General features: G+C 38.1%; 1 protein-coding gene across 3 annotated transcripts in view; it reads right to left on the bottom strand.

Moving 5' to 3' along the window:
- The window catches only part of ndst1b (N-deacetylase/N-sulfotransferase (heparan glucosaminyl) 1b), a 111,281-nt gene extending 87,911 nt beyond the window's left edge, over nt 1–23,370 (bottom strand). The window contains exon 1 of one of the 3 annotated variants that reach the window (XM_077195285.1): nt 23,125–23,370. The gene's annotated coding sequence lies outside the window, so the exon portion shown is untranslated. Of the gene's footprint in view, nt 1–2,425; nt 2,697–22,430; nt 22,784–23,124 lie in introns of those variants that run through there. The other 2 variants (XM_077195266.1, XM_077195275.1) reach the window with 2 other exon arrangements.

Here is a 23,370-nt window from a genome sequence, read left to right as displayed (position 1 = left end):
TGATGCTTAAGAAACATTTCTTCTTATTATCATAGAAATCGTGGTTTAAAGACCTTTGATCATGTAGATCCCTTTGATAACCCTGAGAAGCACTGACAACTGCTGGGCTTTCCCAGTAAGGCAGAATCCCTGGAGCTCAGGGACTCGCTGAACAAACCACTGCCATTCCCTTGTCTCTGCTCCGTGTTTCAAAGCCGCTCTCCGTGACAAAGCACCCTTTTGTTGGCTCTCCACCAAAACAACGTGGATGGGGGAGAAAAACAAGGCAGTCATTTTGCCACTGCTCTTGACATCTGAACTCAATTCCTCTCCTTCGCAAAAGTAATCAAAACTGCCTCAGTGCCAGAAGGGTGTAACAGTCCTCTAAACTCAGCTGATACAAGCAAGCAAATGCTAAGGAGAACAAGACTGCCACAACACCCGAAATCAGAGTGCTGCTCTGTGAACTTCTCATGGGTCATAATGCATATAATCCGCGTCTTACGAAAAAAGGTTTCTGCAGAAGAGGAGAGAAGCTCTGTTGATGGCTCAGGCACTCTAACATTGATTGAAATTACTAATGTGAGCTTTTGTCGCTGGCCTTTCCAGACTTGCTGAAGATAATTTAATTCTTCACAGTCTCACAGATGTGTAAACAATGATGCAACTTCATGGAGCAAATATAACTAGAATATGTGGCAATACAAGATGCAGTTGTTGGAAGGGTGTTGTTATGCATGTATTAAGCTGTTCTGATTCATAAGCATTGCTGTGGGCACAGCTAGGTTGTTGCTAAGTGGATACTTACTAGCCTCAATAAATAAATAAATAAATAAATAAACCAAGCCTCTCTGATGTTTTGATCCCAAGATATGGCTTTGTTGTGTTCCCTCTTTCAATGTAGGATTTTTAACAAATGGATTTTTAACAAATGTTCAAAAAAAATTCATTTTTTAAAATGTTTTTCAAAGAAGTCTCTTATCCTCACCAAGGCAGCATTTATTTTATAAAAAATACATTAAACACTAATATAATATTGTGAAATATTATTATAATTAAAAAAAACTGTTTTCTATTTTAATGTTTTATAAAATGTAATTTATTCCAGTGATGCAAAGCTGAATTTTCAGCATCATTACTCCAGTCTTCAGTGTCACATGATCCTTCAGAAATCATTATAATGCTGATTTGCTGCTTAAGAAACATTTCTAATTATTTTATATTCTGATTATTGATTATCGTCCGATTACTCGAATACAATGATTGGACAAAATCTTTTTGGTCCTGAGACTTTCACAGATGATAATATATGTACATGATTTAATATTTAGACCACTTCTACTACTGATTGCTATCAGGATGTGAAGAGAGAGTTCCAACCAGTATAACAAAAAGTGTTAATAATTGTCTACTCTACCTTTAACAGTGTAAGATCAGTTTCAGCACACATTGTAAACCTTTGAGTGCTCTCTTTAACCGTGAATAACCCTCGTCTCCTGTCGCACAAGAGACCTGATGCAAACAAAAATAAACTACACTGATGCATAAATACAGTAAAGCAAAGTAAGTAAGGATAAAAGGCAACAACAGCCTGAAGGGAAACCGAAACCACGCAGTGTCTCTGCTGAAGCATGACCTAATGACATTTCATCAATCTTCCATTTACAAAGACTGATGCATTCAATTTAACACCCTTTCATATACACAAAACCAAGTTCAGACATGAGAGACAAACAGCAGCCTCACAAGTCTGTAAGTGACGGGTGGAAGCCCAAACCGGTGTCTTGATATTTGAAAAACCAGTCTATTTACTCACCAGTTTTGACAAGACCATCAAGACTGCAAGTGCCAAACACCAACTAAAAACTACAAGACTACAGAACCTTATTACAAATATTGAAAAACAGTACTGAAACATGAAAAGTACTGTACTTTTTAAATATATGTAAAAAAAAAATGAACGTTAATTATACCTTTATCATTCATGTTAGTTCATAGTGCATTAACTAATGTTAAGAGACACAACTTTAAAATGTAAACATCTACACAAAGGCCATAGCATTGAAATCAGACACATAATGTATATTGTATGTATACTCTCATTTGTTTATGTTTCTGTCAGCTGCATGATGACACAGTTTGCTTCTAGCCATGTCACTAGCTTTAACTATGCCACTTCCCTGGATAACAAAATGCATAAAAGCGACCAGCAGGATATAAACTAATGCAAATAGATGGTAACAATCTTGACTTTAAACATTTGGGTCAACTAGCGTATGTTCTTGTCACATTGTTTTAACTGCTTGAGGCACTACTAATGTTAGCGTCCTCTCAGCCTCGACGGCAAACACACTGCTGTTCTCCACTAATGCAGCATCTAGTCATCAACAAATGTATTACTTAATAATGATATGAAAACACGTACGATAGTGTACTGTATACATACCGTCTCATCCGCATCTGTCGTCTTCCGCTCTGTGCAGCGTGCAGTCTCATGTGTTAAAACAAACTCCGAGGTTTTTATTTTGCCTCTACGGGTCGTTCTTGTACTGTATAATGACAGCGCACCCTTCTCAGTCGCTCCAGCAACGGATGCAACCCAGTAAAACTAGCGGTATGGATTTGTGCCAAAAAACGATTCTGCAGCAACCGTTTATCGGTGCCGATTAATCGGCAAATGATCAATCGGTCGACCTCTAATACCTTGCAGCCTAAAGGCCTGTTCACACAAAGTACAATAAACAACCATAACTATAAAGTTTTCATAATCATTATAATTCTAAGAGAATATGGAAGTCCACACCACAACTACAACAATAACGACACAGAGGAACAGTATCGTTAGAATCACTTTCAGAATTGTTTTACCAGATGAAGTATAAAATCATTGACAGCAATTTCAAACTGAATTTTAATTAAATTTTGCATCCCCTCACGGTTGACAAAAGATTACATAAAAATGTTATGGTGCATCTCAATGTAATTTTATGCAAATAATATAGATATTGCTGTGCTGAATAGAAACACCAAGATGTGAATCAATTTAAAAAATAAAAAAAAGATACGCTCACTTGACCTGGATACAGGTTTTAGTCAGCATGCGTAATCATGCAAAATCTATAATGGAAACATGTTTACTACATAAATTCCTAAATGAGTTCACAAAAATGATTGCATACTGATCTCTCAGAAACACAGCAGCTCATTCATGTCTGTAGCACAAATGGTGCAGAATGAGTTATGTGCTGACGTTAAATATTTAGAGTTAGGGGTTTTGAAAAAAACAATCCCATGTATGAGAAATAGTACCACTTGTGCTTGCCGTAGCAAACACAACTAACGAGACATTGTTATACCTGGCTCTGGTGAATGAAGTTGATTCATTTATCATCTCGGATGTTAAACACAGCTGAGATTGTTTAGCTGGTATCAGTGGTGATTACAGATGCTGTGGCAATAGCGCGGCTGTCAGCAAAGCCCACCTGCAGCGGCACCGAACTGCACACTTCACGTCTACTGGATTACAGGATCATGCACAGATTAAAGCATTCGCGGCTCTGTCGCAATCAAGACTGCGCTGAGAAACCATGAACGGGGGTCGAGCAGCTGTGCTGGAAAAACGTTGCAGCCTTCTTAGCTCAGTGCACTTGATACTATATTCCTCTCTGTGCATTGCTGTCTACAGGCTTGTAACAAAGACGGTTCGGCATCCAATCGTTTCCGCCGCTGCCAGTGGAGCAAAGCCTTCCTGGAGGCCCGCCAAAGACAAGTGTGACCGGATCAGAGAACGTAAACAGATGCCAACACAACTACAGGCTCACATGTCTCACAATACAGGTGTCAGTTCATGAGCAAGAAACACACAAATTGCATTAACTCAACATTGCAAGTTTGTTTTGGTTTGATGGATACCAGGTCACGATGAAGCTGTCTGTAAAGATCCATAAAATTTCAGACAACAGTCATGGCCATTTTACCAGACCCCAGCCTACAACCAACAGCTTATAAAAATTCAGAGCAAGAGCAGTTGTTTTTCCTTCCAAATGCCGTCCATCTGTCAGGAAATGTGCAGGCCTTCTTAAGACAAATTTAACCCAGCATGGGCTGGTTACCGAGAATCTTGTCTGATCTCTCCAAATGAACTCAATCTGCAAGCTTGTTGGAGTAAGGAAAGAAAAAAATCTTGACCAGATGGCATAATTTAGGAGGAATTTGTACGGAAAAGTTAATACTTCTCAAACATGGAAGTGGGTTTAAGCAATTTCATCAAGAAATGTCAGACAGCAACAACAACTATTTTGCACATTATCAAAGGGATAGTTCAGCCAAAAATGACAATTCTGTCATCTACTGACTTGATGACTTTCCAAACCTGTATGACTTTTTTCTTCTGTGAAACACAAAAGATGATTATTTTGAAGACTGTTTCAATGATTTTTGAACCCATTGACTTCTGTTGTATCGACAAAAACAAACAGAAAATAAATGTGTGCAATATTGTTGCACATGCAAACGTAGTCATAGTTTAGACTAGGGCAGCACGATTAATGGAAATGAAACCGCACGCGATTTGGCAAAGGCTACGATTATTTTATGTGCAGCTTGTCAGTGCAGCATGGCTCTGTGATCAGTAGTAAATGCTGCTCCATCTGAACGCCAGAGGGCGCTCTCACGCAGACATGCCAGAGTAGACAACAACACGCGTCATTCCAGGAAATCCCTATGCATCATACTATCGCTGTAGCTGAATAAACAGAAGATTGGAACTCTTTGATTGATTTATTAATTGTTGTCTTTTGTTGGACAAGAGGTTCATAAATGCTTCTCATGTTTGGAAAGATGTTTGATGCGTGTTCCTTTTTCAATAGCATGTTATAGGCCTAAGCAACCCAAATTCACAGTGCTTTCAGATGGAGCAGCATTTACTACTGAGGGCCGTATGTCACTGACAAGCTGTACATAATTTTTTTTAAAAACAAATCCCAGCCTTTGCGATTTCTTTATTGCAATTAGCCAAATCGGTTTAAGCGCGATTTCATGTTAATCACGAATAATCGCTTAGTTTATTATGTAAATAAAAGCCTATATTAAATCTTTTCATCTTATTTAAATGATTGTATCTCTTCACAAGACTTGGATTAAACCGCTTGATTCATATGGATTTGTTTTACAATGCCTTTATAACCATTTTGGATATTCAAAACCTTTTAAACTGTGGTTACCTTGACTTGAAGTGGAGAGACAGAAGCCTCACAGGTTTCAGTAAAAATATATTAATGCGTTTTGAAAATTAACAAAAGTCTGGGTTTGGAATGACTTGAGAGTGAGCATTTTAACAGAGTTTCTTTAGTTTCGCTAAAGTCTGACAATCACCAGTTTTTTATGAATGCGTAACTAAGTACAAAACTTAAAGAAAGAAATAATAAATCATTCAAATACATAAAGTGGTAGGAAAGTTGATAACTGCGTGAATCAAAACAACACTCCATGACATTCCAGGTTTTGTAAGATTAGATCTTGACTCTAGTTAGTAGATTTCCATCTCAGAGCGCAGAGGACTGCATGAGGATCTGACCTCTGGGCACGATCATAGCAACACTGCCTTCTGTTAATGAAGTGAAGGGTCTCAGGCGGGCCAAAAGATAAGCAGCCTGCTGCTGATGTACCCCTGCTCAGATGACACAACACAACACTGGCTTGTTGACGGAGAGGTGAAGCGACAGCTTGCGCAGTGTAACGTTCCAGCAGGAAGAGAACAGGGGGGAGTGCAAAAATTTTGCCAACTCCCCGGCGAAGAAGACAAATTGTTATGCAGTGCCCCGATCTGGCACGCTCCTCCTGGAGATTAATTACCCGTCCCTGCACGACCAACAGAATAAGCGTCGGAGGGAGCAGAGGACGACCCAGGTGAGGAACGATCTGTGGGAACGTCTCTTTAACTCCTTAAACTGGATGACAGGGTACAAGAAATCCAACCATGTACCTGGACACATGCAGACTTGGGAAATGCTAAATAAGGGTGCTTAGTAGCTAAAGTGAGTGAGGAAAGTGTGATTTAAGGGTGTATGAGAGAATTCATGTCAGGGTGGAGCGATAATTTGTGTTTGTGGGAGTACAGATAATGAGGTTTTTTTGAAACCGAGGCCAGGATTTGATCCCATTCGAGTGCTCTTTTGGGGCCTCCACAAATCACTCCAGCTTTGATTTGTTTTTCCACATCTCATTTTCTAAGTTTCACCACCCCAATGTCACTAGGGTTGAATGAGGCAAAAGTCGGACATAAAACACGGGACCCGACTGCTATTATTGCACATTACATTCTCTCTGATTGGATCAGACTTATCCAATGAAAAACCATCCTCTCTGTGATATACTACAGATTAGACTCAAAAGATTAGTACAACCCCACAATTATGCTCACTTTAATGGATACTGAACGATTGCAGGACCTTTTAATGATAAGAGGGCTTTATGAAAAGAAAATAAAGGATGATTCCAGGAAAAATAAATGCCTTTACCTCGACTCCCTTCAACATTAAAAGATTAGCAGTGGAAAAACAGCTGGTTGAGTTTCTGCTAAGTGTCCATTATTTTGATAATACCGGCGTAGCAGAGCAATAGAGAGTTAATTGCTTGTAACATGCATCTGAAACGTATCAGCATTGGATTTAGAGAGAATCTCAGACATTTCAATGCCATAAATAGTGATTGCATTACAGAACACCAGCGAGCTTCTCAGCTGTGTGATGCCACACAACAATAAATGTGCTGAACAGATGATCTGGACCAGGAAGTGTAGCGAAAAGCATTGGTGCAAGGTTCGAACATCCCATGATGAAAAAGAGATGGAAAAATAATGTTACATGAAAATTATTTCTGGTTCTTAATTGCTATGCAAACAAATAATCTGTTAGTAATTGGATTAATGGCTCAATCAATCTGAAAAGCTTCAATCTTTTGGATTCAATCAATTGGATTAATGGCTCAATCAATCTGAAAAACACCAGTTTGATGATAGTGATGGTGTAATAGGAAAAATTTAAGTGTGTAAATACTTAAATTCAACAATTTTTTTCAATCTGATTCAAAAATACCTTCCGCGCATGCTGTCATTCACATGTTTACTAGAGATGCACCGATTACAATTTTCTAGGCCGATTCCGATTTCCGATTTTTCATGAGTTTAGCCTGCCGATACCGATTTTAGCCGATTCCGATTTAATTTTTTCTAACCACTTTACAGCAAACACAAATATTTATTTTTTATCTTTTCTTTATTAGAACATTTTACATAGAACACAGATTTTTTTTTTTAACAAATTAAATAAAATAGAACTATATAAATTATTACTCCTGCTGTGGGAAATTCACATATCTAAGTGCAGTGTTATGGTATGGACGAACCATTTTCACTTCCATATATTCAACTAAAAAAAAGTGATATATTTACTTATTTAGGAAAGTAAACTTCTGTATGAAAACAGGTAATAGCAATAAAATAATATATAAATAGCAAATAAAAACAAAATAATAGCCTTGCAGTATAAAGATGTTTCTCAAAACACACACACACACACACACAGGCCTATTGCAATCACTTGTAAATCAATGGCAAGTTTTATTTCGCAAAAAGTTGTTCTCTCGTCTGCCACATGTCCAGCCAGGCTAAAAAATCACTTTAATTGAGCACGAGCAGCAGCAAAAATAGGCTCTGCGCCGAAACCCCGCTTCACTGCTGCTCCTGCTCTCAACGTGAATGCACTCATTGATTAACATGCCGAAAAAAACCGGCACTGCTCACGCTTGTGGTGTGAAACGGCCGTAATTCACGAGGTTTCCTACATGTGTTCCATGTGCATGTGTGATGCTGCGCGATGTAGGCTGCAACAACTAATCGATAAAATCGATTATAATCGATTATGAAAATCGTTGTCAACGAATGACATTATCGATTAGTTGGTCTGCTTACGTCACGGGGAGCGTTTACTGGTACGCACACACACGCAAGGTCTCTCTTATGGCGTTATTATCCTGTCAAATGTCGAGAGGGCATTATTGTAGCGCGAAAGTACATTAATATTATGCGCGAGCGTGAATCTCTCTGCTCGCGCGCGGAATATGATGTGCCGAGCGTGAATCCCTCTGCTCGCGCGCGGAATATGATATGCCCAGCGCGAATCTCTCTGCTCGCGCGCGGGAACTGGGCACGCGCTCTCAGATACACTTCTCTTGTAAGAATTCTCTCTCTGGGCTGAGTGGGCTCGCTGCCTCGCTCAGAGAATATGCCTGCACTTAAAACGTGTTCAGTGCAATTGCGAATTGCTCCTCTTCCCCAGCTAACAATTTTAGGTTATAAGAACGTTTTCATAACGTTCCCATTAAGTTATTAAAACGTTATTTCTGAATGTTCTAGGGAATTTCAAAAAGTCCAGTTTTTTAGACGTTGTATTAACGTTATTTCTTGGTTATAAGACCGTTCAATTCTCCCGTTATGTAAACGTTGTATTAATGTTATTTCCTGGTTATAATAACGTTAGAACGTTCAATTCTCCCTTTATATAAACGTTGTATTAACGTTCTTGCTTGGTTATAAGAAGTTATTCAAACGTTCAATTCTCCCATTATATAAACCTTCTCTTAATGTTTTTCTAAGATAATGAAAAATGTTTCATTCATAACAAGGTAGCCTATATAATAGGCTTATATGAAGAACCTAAAACAAGAACTTTCAGATTTTAAAATTAAGACGTAAATAAATAAAAAAAGACCCATGAATCATGTCTATAATATGTGTAATGTAGTCCACTGAAGTAGAGTTGAATTGAACCCAAGTAGGCCTATATTTTTTCCAATAAACCGATTTGGGTTGAAGTGACCATATGAAATTAACATGAACATAAACTTGGAAATTGTTGTAAAAATGAGCTATATAAATTAAATTAACTTTAACTTGTGAATGTCATTGGTTGTTTTTGGTCATAATCCTTGTCCTTGTGTTCCCATTGTCTCTTGTCTAGCTTTGTTCCCTGTACCATTGTTGGTGATTCTATGTTTAGTCCAAGTTTATGTTCATGTTAATTTCATATGGTCACTTCAACCCGGTTCAATTCAACTCGACTTCAGTGGACTACATTACACATATTATAGACATGATTCATGGGTCTTTTTTAAAAATTTTAGGTTCTTCATATAGGCTAGGCCCATTATATAGGCTACCTTGTTATATAAAAAACATTAAGAAAGGTTTTAATAATTATTAAAACATTTCTTAATGTTTTTTTATTGAATGAAACGTTTTTCATTATCTTAGAAAAACATTAAGAGAAGGTTTATATAATGGGAGAATTGAACGTTTGAATAACGTTCTTATAACCAAACAAGAACGTTAATACAACGTTTATATAAAGGGAGAATTGAACGTTCTAACGTTATTATAACCAGGAAATAACATTAATATGTTAATGTTCCCGTTTACATAACGGGAGAATTGAACTTTCTTATAACCAAGAAATAACGTTAATACAACGTCTAAAAAACTGGACTTTTTGAAATTCCCTAGAACATTCAGAAATAACGTTTTTATAACTTAATGGGAACGTTATGAAAACGTTCTTATAACCTAAAATTGTTAGCTGGGGAAGAGGAGCAATTCGCGATTGCACTGAACACGTTTTAAGTGCAGGCATATTCTATGAGCAAGGCAGAGAGATTCACGCTCGGCACATCATATTCCGCGCGCGAGCAGAGAGATTCACGCTCGCGCATAATATTAATGTACTTTCGCGCTACAATAATGCGCTCTCGACATTTGATAGGATAATAACGCCATACTCTCTCCCTCAGGCGCTCTGCCGAGCGCGCGCTACACGGTTTGGAGCAGTCTCTTCTGTCTCGCATGCGCGCTCTTGCTTGCGCGCTCTAGATTTCGGGAGTTTGAACTAATTCGCGGGCATCAGGGAGCCGCAATCAATATGCGGGAGACTCCCGGGACTTCCGGGATGTCTGTATTTTGTCTCGAGCATCAGGTTGTGCAATCAGTTCGCTCGCAACGTAAGTGATGGATTAAAATAGCGCTACCGCAGAAATAGGTTAAATTAAAACGGTGTTTACAAAGTGAAGCATTAAATACAAAGGCAGTTAATAACAGCAGCAGTAAAATATTGTTTTTTAGTCACTGTACTCAGTGGTTTTCAGCGAATGCTTGTGCACTAATGCATAATTTCTCCTGTCCTTTACTCAAGTCTGTTAGCTTGCTGGGTAACGTTACCTCCATTCCGTTCTCTTTTTATAGCATTTGTCTACTAAGTTTTAATTGTTTTTCAAACGCGATCTACTGCGGCTCTACATTCACACAATTGTTTTCAGTCTTTCTATATTTATTTAATCAATTTATCCTTATATTATATTCTTTTATATATTATATATATAATATATATTATATTCTTTATCCTTATATTCCTTATATATAATTAATTTTAAATAAAAATTAAATGAATTATATATTTTAGATGTTTTTAGTTTGTTTTTAGTTCAGACATTCACATCTGAACAACATGTCTGTGTAAATTTGTTTTAACAAAAATTGTGTTAAAACATAATATGTTGGATATCATTTTTTTAACAATAATCATGTTTGTCAACTTGCCATCAGCAATTATCATTAAAAACAATGCAAATATTGATATTAGTAAAACTCAATGTGTGGCTTTTGCACTTTTTAAAGTACACTTTTACACATAAATACCCTGATTTACGGTTTTATTTAGTTATAATAAAAAAAAATCTAATTTAATTTCTATCCGATTAATCGATTAATCGAAAAAATAATCGTCCGATTAATCGATTATCAAAATAATCGTTAGTTGCAGCCCTAGCGCGATGTTAATCATGTGGCGCCCGAGTGCATTTGACCGGCAAAAAAATCGGAAGATGTCAGACTGACCGGCCGGTCGCCGGTCATGGCCGATCACGTGAAAATTGGCCGATTCCGGTCACCAGCCGATCAATCGGTGCATCTCTATGTTTTACATCTTCTGACAAACTGGTCAGTGGTGAAGACTAGTAAGAATAAGAATATTAACTAGCAACATATTTGCTTAAAAAAAATCTTGTCTGACATTTACAATATGTTAACATTCTTTTAAAATATAGATCTTTTTAGAAGGCAAAAACAACATTCATACACATGGTAGCTCCAGTGATATATTAATGACTTTCACCGGTTCTGAAAACGACAAAAAGTAGGGCAATAGATTTCCACGTTGTTGTTTTTTTTATAATAAATTTGTATTAAATCATAAATTCAGACAAATTAAAACATAAAACACAGAACGTCTGAAAAAAACTATTTTATTGTAAAATAAAAATATTATTTTTTAAATTACAGTTTTATGAATTCTTATTTTGACATGCTTTTTGATTATTAAAAGGAAATTGAAACAACTTGGGAAAATTTTAACTGTATTCACGTTCTGTGTTGTATACGTAGCAGATTACTATACAATTTAACAGTAATTTATCAAAAGTTTAACAATGAATTTTTTTGGGTCCTACAAAATCGATTTTATTTCCCCCGATTCAGTTGATTTCATAGGACACAAAACATTTAGGCTAATTGTTAAAGGGTTTTAACATATTTAATAGGGCCACAGGCTTAAAATAAATAAATAACTACACTTCAGTTCATAAAGTAACACAAAATATTTGACATTTTTCAGTCTATGCAATTTCACAATGTTCCAGATAAGTTAAATGAACAGAACATCCCTAAAAAGGCTGATAACATGCAGGCCTGTCACAGCAGATGAAACGAAACAGGCAGTTCAAGGTCAGTCATTAACATTTGTACTTTTGCACTTTGCACAAACTCAACCAACTTTTGGTCAATGCCCCAAAGTGCCCTTACACTTCGCAAGAACAGAAACCATCACTATCTTTGGTCACTTGTCAACAAAAAAGAAAGAAGTGATAAAGGATGTACTCCAGAGCCTGTTCAACATATTATCTGTCACTGCTTTAAACTTCAAGCTTCAGTGGATGAGCCTTGGCAAAGAGTTGCTCTTCAAATGACGCTGACTTTAATTACTGACGAGCAATTAGGCTAACTTGTGTGAGCGTTTTATGTCAACTAATCAAACATGAGACATATGAGCATTAATCAAACCTGGGGAGGAAAGCACAGGCTCGTATGTTATGCAACAAAAGAGATCGCTTCCTGAATGATGGCCAGGAATATCGAAATTTCAGTACGAGTGAGAGCATACAAACAACTTGATTTCTATAATACCCAAAGCAAACGTGAATGGCAAAACTCGCCTTCAGGCTGTCTGTAAAGAAGGATATTAAGCTTCATTTTGCAGATATTTTGATGTATTTTATCTTCAATTTATCAACTTCCTGGAACAAACACTTGACCTCATCCAGAGGTCCATGTGCAGTGGTGAATGACATGAAGTAAACTAACATGATGACACGTTAACAATTTTCTTGAGTATACCTTATCATTTGATTTGATACTATGTAACGCACTTCACATTTCCACACTTGGCACTTGACACCTCTTCATTAGGGTTCTGAAAAAATGAATGATCTATTTCTCTTATTCATTTATTGCCCTGACCTGATATCTCTTTGTCTTGAGCACTATTTAACATGTACCAAGAAGGAATAGCAAATTATAAGATTTAGAGATTTTGTACTTAAGCTACACCCACGAGAAGAGAACAGACTAAATGACTCACGCCAACACAAATGCTTAAAAAGACTTTTGTAGGAATTCATTAGAGATAGTATACATTAACTGACTAGAGGCTGTCAACTCCAAAAAGAACAAAATTAAAACTTTGATTTTAATATGTGCAATCAATCTGCGCTGGTGGGAATAATAAATACCTTCACATTTTAGTGCGCTAATAAAGCATTCGTATCGGGATGCATCGATCTAGAATGTTTTCTGATAAAATAACCAATAATGGTTTATATTTTGAAACAAACAATATATTGGACAATATTTGAAATCAATCCACATGCGTGAGACTGACTACAAAAAAAGGAAGAAAACTACCTTTATCAAATGTGAACTTTCATAATAGTTTAATAGAAAATATAACTTTTGCAAATATAAAAATATATATATATTTTAGGCTCTGAAGAAAATTGGATTATTTTATTTTATTTGTGTTTATCAAATTTAAGCCACACACAAGTGTAGCCTAACATATTATTTATAAAATTAAATATTGGCCTATTTTACTTAACGAAGCTACTGATAACATTAAAAAGTCACAATTATACAATACTGATAGCTTGAAAGACACTGCTTCCAAAGTATGCAAGAGCAGCTGGGAAACTGGAAAGTCACAAATGTTTTGAGCAACTTACGGAAGAATAAATTAAATTTTGGGGCAAACTGTCTTTAAAATCAGACCATTTGAGTCAATGATCACAAGGGGATTTTGATCAAACCAAAAGCTCTCATGCAATTTGGTATAATACCCTATCATAATTCTTTCAAAACTAAACGAGTGATAGCACTGCGCAAAAAAAACCCAATCACTAGCAATACCTCAAATTGAAAGCTTTGTTGAAATGTCAGTAAACAGCGACTATAGGGATTTAAAACTATTTATTTCATTGGTTACATAAATCCACTTGTCCTAATGTTTCATAAATCAAAAACATTGCTATTCAGAGAAAGAGAGAAGAAATCTGAGCTATTAATGTGCTGCAGGAGTAAAACCGAGCTCTAAGCGCACATCGCTTCCCACTGCCCTGCTTAATTTGCCTGATTGCTGCTGGCATACGAGACCACCCCGCCGACTCTACCCAGTCATGAGAGGTGAACCCAAGGCACTGCATGGCAAGAGCTCAAGAGCATCAGATGCGCTACAGACTGCTATCTAACCCAGGTCCAATCCTCTAGTTAAGGGGGTTTTAACCTGATGGGAGAGGGTCAGGATATCCGCACTTGCAATGCCTCAGCCGCTGTTACTGTTTGCACAAATATACCAACTTATAAGAACAACCTCATTTGAAAACGATCGGCTATTAGCTTCGTTTTGGAGAAACATTTAGAGTTAAAAGAATCACATGCAAAAACATCACTACTTAAAGTCGGCATGAAACAGAAGTCGTGATAGTCTTTTCTTCCCTATTTTGACGTATATACAGATGAAACGGCTTCTAGGACAATATAAAAATGTAAGGAAAGGGAAGGACTTGATTTTGTCCACCTGGAATTGATTAGAACATTGCGGTTTGCCGTTGCTGTGATGTCATGTGAGTGACAGGTTGCCCCGCCCTCACACTAGCATGAATTTATGTGCACAGATAAATGATTTATAACAAATAGTGCGATATTCAATAAAAAACAGGAATTGTCCATTTCACCTTAAAGGAATAATCCATGTTTACGTTTACAACAAAAATAGCCACAACACAATAGTCAATAGCCACAGCACAATAGTCAATAGTCACAGCACAATAGTCAATAGTCACAGCACATAAACAATATGGACAAAAAAAAAGTTATATCCAATTTTATCCAACTTGACAAGAACAACTTTAGGCTATAGCTCAAATAATACACGTTTTAAAATGCAAGTGCTTATACAAAATTATAAGATTCACATTTCTGCCAATCACCACTACGAATTAACGCATATACCTCACTTTTCATGACGTTGGTTTTGGCTTTTCACTCAATAATAAACATAACGATTGCCATTGTTGTTTACACTGGGGCATAAAAAAAAATTGTTTGGTTCCGGTTTCCGACCGACCCTGTCAATTTATGTGCAACCCAAATTTATTTTATGAGCTTGGGGAAGAAATAATACAAATTAAATAAATACACAAATAAAAAACGTTGAGGCGAACAATAATTTATGTTTTTATACAGCACCGTATTTGTATGAGGTGCCCCGAGGGACATTATTCAGAATTGCATGCACATACATGTACTTTTCCTCTCACATACACATATGAAACCAAATTCATTCACATACTATAGTGAAATGCTCACACACATACAAGTGAAATGCTTTTACAAACACAACTGAAACGCTCTCATACATACAACTGAAATTATTACGCGCACACACACAACTGAAATGCTCACACACACACAACTGAAACGCTCACACACACACAACTGAAATGCTCTCATACACACAACTGAAAATATTACGCTCACACACACAACTGAAACACTCACACACACACAACTGAAATGCTCACACACACAACTGAAATGCTCTCACATACACAACTGAAATGCTCACACACACACAACTGAAATGCTCTCACACACAACTGAAATGCTCACACACACAACTGACATGCTCTCACACACACAACTGAAATGCTCACACACACACAACTGACATGCTATCACACACACAACTGAAATGCTCTCACACATACAACTGAAATGCTCACACACACAACTGAAATGCTCTCACACACACAACTGAAATGCTCTCACACACACAACTGAAATGCTCTCACACACACAACTGAAATGCTCTCACACACAACTGAAATGCTCTCACACACACAACTGAAATTGTTCCGCCCCAATGATAATGAAATAAGCAACAATCTTAAAATGTTTAAATTTATTGAAGTAACAAGTAGTATCAGTATAGTAACAAGTTGTATCTAAATACAAATTAACTATCTACATCAAATAACAGCAAGTTCAAAAATAAAGAAAATAAAAGTGCAGCTGTGTCAAAATTTGTATCAAGTTCAAAAATAGAAAATAAATAAAAGTGCCACTCGTCATAGCATCCCCTGGTTGGGGGATGTGGACTAACATAATATTGTAGGCTACTTAAAAACGTGAAAAAAAAAAAAAAAAAGTATATATTACACATATTAAAATAGACATAACATTTGATATGGGATTAAAATGATGGGCAGTGTATAAGATATAAACTAATAATTAATTATTTTAATATTCCTTTGTTCCGATTAGAGCATGTGAGCGGAGAGAGAGAGCGCATTTCTGAATATTCCTCCGCTCGCTCATTCCGCTCAGGGTCGCGCGCGCAACCCAGAATGTTCTGCTGGCTCGAAAATATGTGGAATAAGGGCTGTCTCCGACTAAAGTTTTTTTCTAGTCGACTAGTAGCTGTTCATTTAAGCCGTTAGTGGACAAATCGCCCCATTATATTAATTTAATTACTTAAATAGGCTATACAGGATAATGAGCGTTATATTGCCGCACTCAAGCTCACGCATAAAGCTTGCCACAAAGAACCGGCAAAAGTAATGATTATGAATGTATAAAAAATAGCAAGGAGACATTTAATTGTTTATTAATAAACTGGTGTTTTCTGTGTTGCTGCAAAGATGAAGTTGACTATGCGGACTCGCCATCAACGAATAAAGAGCATATAAAGGAAAATTTCCTCCCGTTTGGTGCGCGCCACCTGTCACGTCTCTATTCCCCACCAGTGGGGCGCGCCACACACATCGAGAACCGCTGGTGTAGCGCGATTGGCGGGCGAACGAACCATAGGAACGAACGGTCAACTTCGGTCGCTTGTATTGTGAAAGGCGCGCTTTTGTACTATGCCTTCTTTCAACAGCTTCTAGTTCTTCGTCTTGAGGTGCACTACTGCCACCAACTGGACTGGAGTGGGGACTTTAACCACCTTCCGTTTCAACTGAAATGCTTGCATACAACATACTGAAATGCTTGCATACAACATACTGAAATGCTTGCATACAACATACTGAAATGCTTGCATACAACATACTGAAATGCTTTTCAGTTGTGTGAGTGAGAGCGTTTCAGTTGTGTTTGTAAAAGCATTTCACTTGAATGTGTGTGAGCATTTCAGTTGTGTGTGTGTGAGCATTTCAGTTGTGTGTGTGAGAGCATTTCAGTTGTGTGTGTGTGAGCATTTCAGTTGTGTATGTGAGAGCATTTCAGTTGTGTGTGTGTGAGCATTTCAGTTGTGTGTGTGTGAGTGTTTCAGTTGTGTGTATGAGCGTAATATTTTCAGTTGTATGTATGAGAGCATTTCAGTTGTGTGTGTGAGTGTTTCAGTTGTGTGTGTGTATGCATTTCAGTTGTGTGTGTGTGAGCGTAATATTTTCAGTTGTATGTATGAGAGCGTTTCAGTTGTGTTTGTAAAAGCATTTCACTATAGTATGTGAATGAATTTGGTTTCATATGTGTATGTGAGAGGAAAAGTACATGTATGTGCATGCAATTCTGAATAATGTCCCTAGGGGCACCTCATATATTTGTATAGCCTGTTGTCATCGAGTAATGCCAACAAACGAGGCAGCCACGGGCGTTCACACATCGTTGTTGTCATGTAGATGCACTGCTGCGCTCGTGACAGGGCGCATGAACTGAACGAGCAGAGATAGAGATAGAGAGAGAGCCCTGGTCGCGCGCACGCACTCTCTCTGCGGAGCCAGGCGAAAGTATAGGCTTCACCGTCTCAAAACTAAGCACTGTCTTGCTCTCTCTCCCTCGCACATATTAATGAAAATAAATCGACACGATGGCAAGGTCGGAAGACTAAACTTTAATGTGGAGCATTCGGAGATTTATTTTTTCCTGAATTACGGCTGGGTGGGAATTGTGCTACAATACGTTGCCTTATCTTCTCTGAAAAGCGTTCCACACTTTCAGCTGACATATAAACCACACTTTAAATAAACGAAAAAACTATCCTGTGATGAAATGTTTTCTGTGATGACACAAATCTTGTGGTATGTCCTAACCGCCGGGATAATCACACAACGCGTACACGTCCGATAATGACACGTCTAATTAGCGAACTAATGACTCATTTGAACCGATTCGTTTTAATGAATGGTTAAAACAACTGATCTTTCCAACACTGAACTCACGAGACGTCTGAATCGGTGTATAACTAATCGGAAACACTTTACAATAAGGCAACCCCGTTTGCCCCCGCGCACATTTAAAATCAGCGTGTGTGTGTGTGTGTGTGTGTAACATGCTGGGACACACAAGGTGGTAGAGTACATGTACATGTAGGCTATGTTATGAAAAAATAGAGTAGCTTATCAATCGCTATTGTAAATAAAAATAAGAAATAATAATAATAATTTCCTTCCTATCCCTTGCTGCCACAAAAAAAAAAAAGTCCCTACCGACCCATGACCTCAACTGACAACCAACCGACCCATGACCTCAACTGACAACCAACCTTTTTTTTTTAAAGCCTGATGTGCAACCATCTGTTCACATCTCAAAAAATGTGTTTTGGGGTTTCATGACCCGTTAAACCCTCCAAAAATTGTCCCCATTTACTTCCATTGTAACTAGCATCTCATTCTCACCATGAACTTGTTTTTTTTTGTTTTTTGAAAACGAGAGATGAGTCAAAATCATGTTTTTGCAAACTAAATTATGACACAAATGCAGGGGCACAACAACTAATTTATAAAATCTGTAATAATTGATCATGAAAATCATCGACAACGAATATGATAGCATGCTGTGCACAGAAAACATCCACTAGTCACAGCACTTTAGTTTACATTATTGAGTAATGCATTTTTTTAGACTTATAGACATTCTTTTATAAAGTACGTACTGAGCTGACACAGGAAGTGCACGATGTGAAGCATCCTAAACATGAAATTCCTTAATGTTAAGCGATTCAAATGAACTCTTATGCATAGCATGTAGTTTAACCCGACTTTCAGGTGCTTTATATACATTCTTCAATTTGCACACTTTTGGAGTACAACATTGGGCAGGAAGTAATAACTTTTTTTTTAAAATAAAATACTGAAAATTCATCTGGTTTAATCAAATTAATCAATTCATCGAAGACACAATCAACAGATTATTGATTATCAATCAATAGTTGTAGCCCAACACAAATGCTGACAATTAACCTAACTTTTATTGAAACTTTGAATATTCCTTAAAGGGATAGTTCAAACAAAAATGAAAATTCTGTCATTAAAGGGTTAGTTCACCCAAAAATGAAAATTATTTCATTAATGACTCACCCTCATGTCGTTCCAAGCCCGTAAGACCTCCGTTCATCTTCGGAACACAGTTTAAGATATTTTAGATTCAGTCCGAAAGCTTTTTGTCCCTCAATTGAAAACCTATGTGTGGTATACTGTCCTTGTCCAGAAAGGCAATAAAGACATCATCAAAATAGTCCATGTGACCTCAGTGGGTTAGTCAGAATTTTTTGAAGCATCGAAAATACATTTTGTTCCAAAAATAACAAAAACGATGACTTTATTCAGCATTGTATTCTCTTCCGGTTCTGTTGTCAATCCGCTTTCATGAGTCCGCTGACGTAAGACGAGCTGACGGGTTATCTGGTGCGCCCGAGCTTCGTTTACAGTCTGAGGGAGACGCACGCTGTAAACAAAACAATCTTTGCAAACATGTCTAAGGATTTCGACACAGGGGAAGACTTGCATTTTTTTTAACCAGACATATTTATTTGAACCCGAATACACGGACGCACCAGATAACAAGTCAGCAGCGTCTTACGTCAGCAGCGTCACTGGCCTCGTGAACGCGGATTGACAACAGAACCGGAAGAGAATACAATGCAGAATAAAGTCATCGTTTTTGTTATTTTTGGAACAAAATGTTTTTTCCATGCTTCAAAAAATTCTAACTAACCCACTGAGGTCACATGGACTACTTTGATGATATCTTTATTGCCTTTCTGGACAAGGACAGTATACCGCACATAGATTTTCAATGGAGGGACAGAAAACTCTCGGACTGAATCTAAAATAACTTAAACTGTGTTCCGAAGATGAACGGAGGTCTTACGGGCTTGGAACGACATGAGGGTGAGTCATTAATGACATACTTTTCATTTTTGGATATCTATGCTACGCAACTACCACTTTGGGACCTTCAAAAAGTTCATACAGAGATCGAAAAACTAATCCATATATTAATTGATTATGAAAATGAATCAGTTTAGTCCAAATTTTCTGAAGACACGATCGCTTTATATGATGAACAGATTGAATTTAGGCTTTTATTCACATATAAACATTCATTAACTCACACGTCAGATCCGGTAACCGGAAGCTCAAGCATGTTAGCTTGATGTGCGAGAACCAATGAGGTTCATTCTCGTGTTACGCAGCACGTGTGAACTTCACCAAGAGCCAATGAGGTTCACTCATGTGTTACTCAGCACATTTGAGCTTCAACAAGAACCAATGAGGTTCATTCTCGTGTTACGCAGCACGTTTGAACTTCAGCAAGAGCCAATGAGGTCCATTCTTGTGTAACGCAGCACGTTTGAGCTTCAACAAGAACCAATGAGGTTCATTCTCGTGTTACGCAGCACATTTACTCTTCAACAAGAACCAATGAGGTTCATTCTCGTCTTACGCAGCACGTTTGAATTTCAGCAAGAGCCAATGAGGTTCATTCTTGTGTTACGCAGCACGTTTGAACTTCACCAAGAGCCAATGAGGTTCATTCTCGTGTTACGCAGCACGTTTGAACTTCAGGAAGAGCCAATGAGGTTAATTCTCGTATTACGCAGCACATTTGAACTTCAACAAGAACCAATGAGGTTAATTCTCGTGTTACGCAGCACATTTGAACTTCACCAAGAGCCAACGAGGTTCATTCTCGTGTTACGCAGCACGTTTGAACTTCAGCAAGAGCCAATAAGGTTCATTCTTGTGTTACGCAGCACATTTGAACTCAGCAAGAGCCAATAAGGTTCATTCTCGTGTTACGCAGCACATTTGAACTTCAACAAGAGCCAATGAGGTTCATTCTTGTGTTACGCAGCACATTTGAACTTCAACAAGAACCAATGAGGTTCATTCTCGTGTTACGCAGCACATTTTAGCTTCAACAAGAACCAATGAGGTTCACTCTCCTGTTACGCAGCATATTTGAGCTTCAACAAGAACCACTGAGGTTCATTCTCGTGTTACGCAGCACGTTTTGAGCTTCAGCAAGAACCAATGAGGTTCATTCTTGTGTAACGCAGCACGTTTCAGCTTCCCCAAGAACCAATGAGGTTTGTTCTCGCGTGTCAAGCAGGTTCCGTTGAGCTTCAGTTTATGTTCGCTGATCAATGTTTATATGTGAATCTAAATTCAATCTATTCATCATATAAAGCGATCGAGTCTCTTCAGAAAATTTGGACTAAACCGTTCAATTCATATGGATTAGTTTTACAATCTCTTTATGAACTTTTTGAAGCATCAAAGTGGTAGTTGTGTAGCTGAATCAAAGGCAAACTACCGAATCTGATGTTAAGAGAGCCACACAACTAGCTGACTCAACGTTCACCACTCTCAGCTTTTCACCGCTAGGCAGAGGCGGTCTGAAATCTTCCTTTATTGACTCGAGGTCATACTCTGCATTGCCGGCAAGGTCTCCATCCTTTCTTTAATGAAAAACTCAATTTGATATTTATCTTGCTGCACACAGAGCCACACAAATTGTGAGCCACCTATTATCATGCACCCGTTTTCCATTTGACTCCTTCATTCACATTCAAACTGGAGATTAATTCCTGCATGACCACAGACATTTAATGTCGCTGGTGATTCAGCGAGGAGGCTCAAAAACCCTGTCATTTCTCATCATTGAATCTTCTAACCTTTCCACCCAGATTCAGCTTTACAAATAGCAAAACAAGAGCCTCTCACCCTAATCCCAGAGACAACCCACTCTGAACGCCTCATGCTGCCTGAACATGTTTTGCTGTGCACAACAGAACAGATATTCCAAAACCACAGCACTGATTTCTCACAAAGCTGCTTTTTCAGTGACTACAGGCAATATTTCCCAACGAATCTGCTCAGACTGACAGTCAGTGTACCATAGATAAATAAGCATGTGCCAAAATGCTTGACAAATGTTGACCAGTCTCATGCATGTTGTTTGTTTACCTGGTGGGTTTGCAACTCGCTTTGACCGGGGTGGCTGGAGCACATGAAGTTTAATCTAAACCTCAATGAGAAACCTTCAGACTCCAATTACTTCGTCAGCACTATAATGCATTTATGAGCTCCTTAATACATTAAAGGCTTAAATGAAGCCACAAATCTAATTATAAACTAACAAGCACATTCTTTTTCACAATCCTATCAACTAAACACATACTGATACAGTATCTGATCATCAGTAAATGTTGTCCTAGTGTTGATAAGCACTCAATTGGGATGATGATGCCATGATACACTGTGTGCACATAGTAAAATACCATATTGACATTTATGTTCTATTAACTTGCTTACACAGAAACATAACCTTTAGATTTGGGTCGATACCAGGCTGCTCTGGAATGCATTTACCTATAATTAAACATTTTGAGCAAAAGAAAAAAATCACTACATGCAAACACGACTGTTTCAAATAACACACAGGCAAATACATTAGTAACAATAACTTAGGCTAATAACCACAACTCTTAAGAGAAAGAGTTACTGACCTGGAACCATTAAAAGAACCAAACGACTCCCAAAATAATCCAATTCAAACGCAGGGGACAATTAACTTGAACGGTCCAAACTTCTTTCTCTTCTCCGGCTTGTTAGCTTGCTAACAGCTAAGTTAGTCGACCCGTTTAATTCAGCGCGACGGGTAATGTCGAGTTGTGCTGGGATGGGCGGATAGAACTACCACATACAATTTCATTTCCAGCGCTGTTTACGCGTTTTGAAAACACTGGGGCAATGTGGGTGTTTATATAACAGAAAACAGGTCCAGATCAGTAGCAGGCTGGCTAAGCTAGGCTAAACAGTGGAGAAGGTAAATGAGGTTCATGATCCAGAGAGACTTTGAGCTGTGTTTCAAAACTAGTGAGCTGCCTACGTCGACAGCTTTTGGGGGTCGTTCGAACACGCCCAAAAATGCTGTCTGTGTAGACAGCTCTCTGTGTATTGGAACAGCCTTTTGGGGCTGCTGTTATGCTAAAGACGGACACCTATAACCTAGCCTGCTAACTTAACGTTACCCATTCCCAACACTAGCCATTATCTATGCGCGGTTATACTAATTCGGCACCTCCAGGGCGTATGCCAACCTAGACAAAACCTAGGACTACTGACGCTATTTCACAAAATACGTCTAATCTTCATGTTAGCAAGTTAGCTGGTCCATAATTCAAAGAAAAATCCACTCACCAAGTTAATATGAGCCAGAGGCAGCTGCAGCGAGACAGTCTTCAGTCCAGATAAATGACTATAGCATGGGAAGATTTCAGCCTGATCATATAAGCCTTAGGGAGAATCGAGTGTCCCGGTCCGAGCACAGAGTGAGCGGTGTGTCTCTGCTGGGCTGAACCCACCAGAACTCGAGCCTGACTGTCCCTCTCGCACACACACTGGACTCACTATTCTCAATCTCCACAAGCTACTGCGCACACATTC

Source organism: Siphateles boraxobius, unplaced genomic scaffold, assembly GCF_051911475.1.
Source record: "Siphateles boraxobius isolate OS27281-9 unplaced genomic scaffold, OSU_SipBor_1 11, whole genome shotgun sequence".
Lineage (NCBI taxonomy): Eukaryota > Metazoa > Chordata > Actinopteri > Cypriniformes > Leuciscidae > Siphateles > Siphateles boraxobius.
Note: the sequence above shows the minus strand (reverse complement) of the source record. Positions and strands in the feature narration are given on the sequence as shown.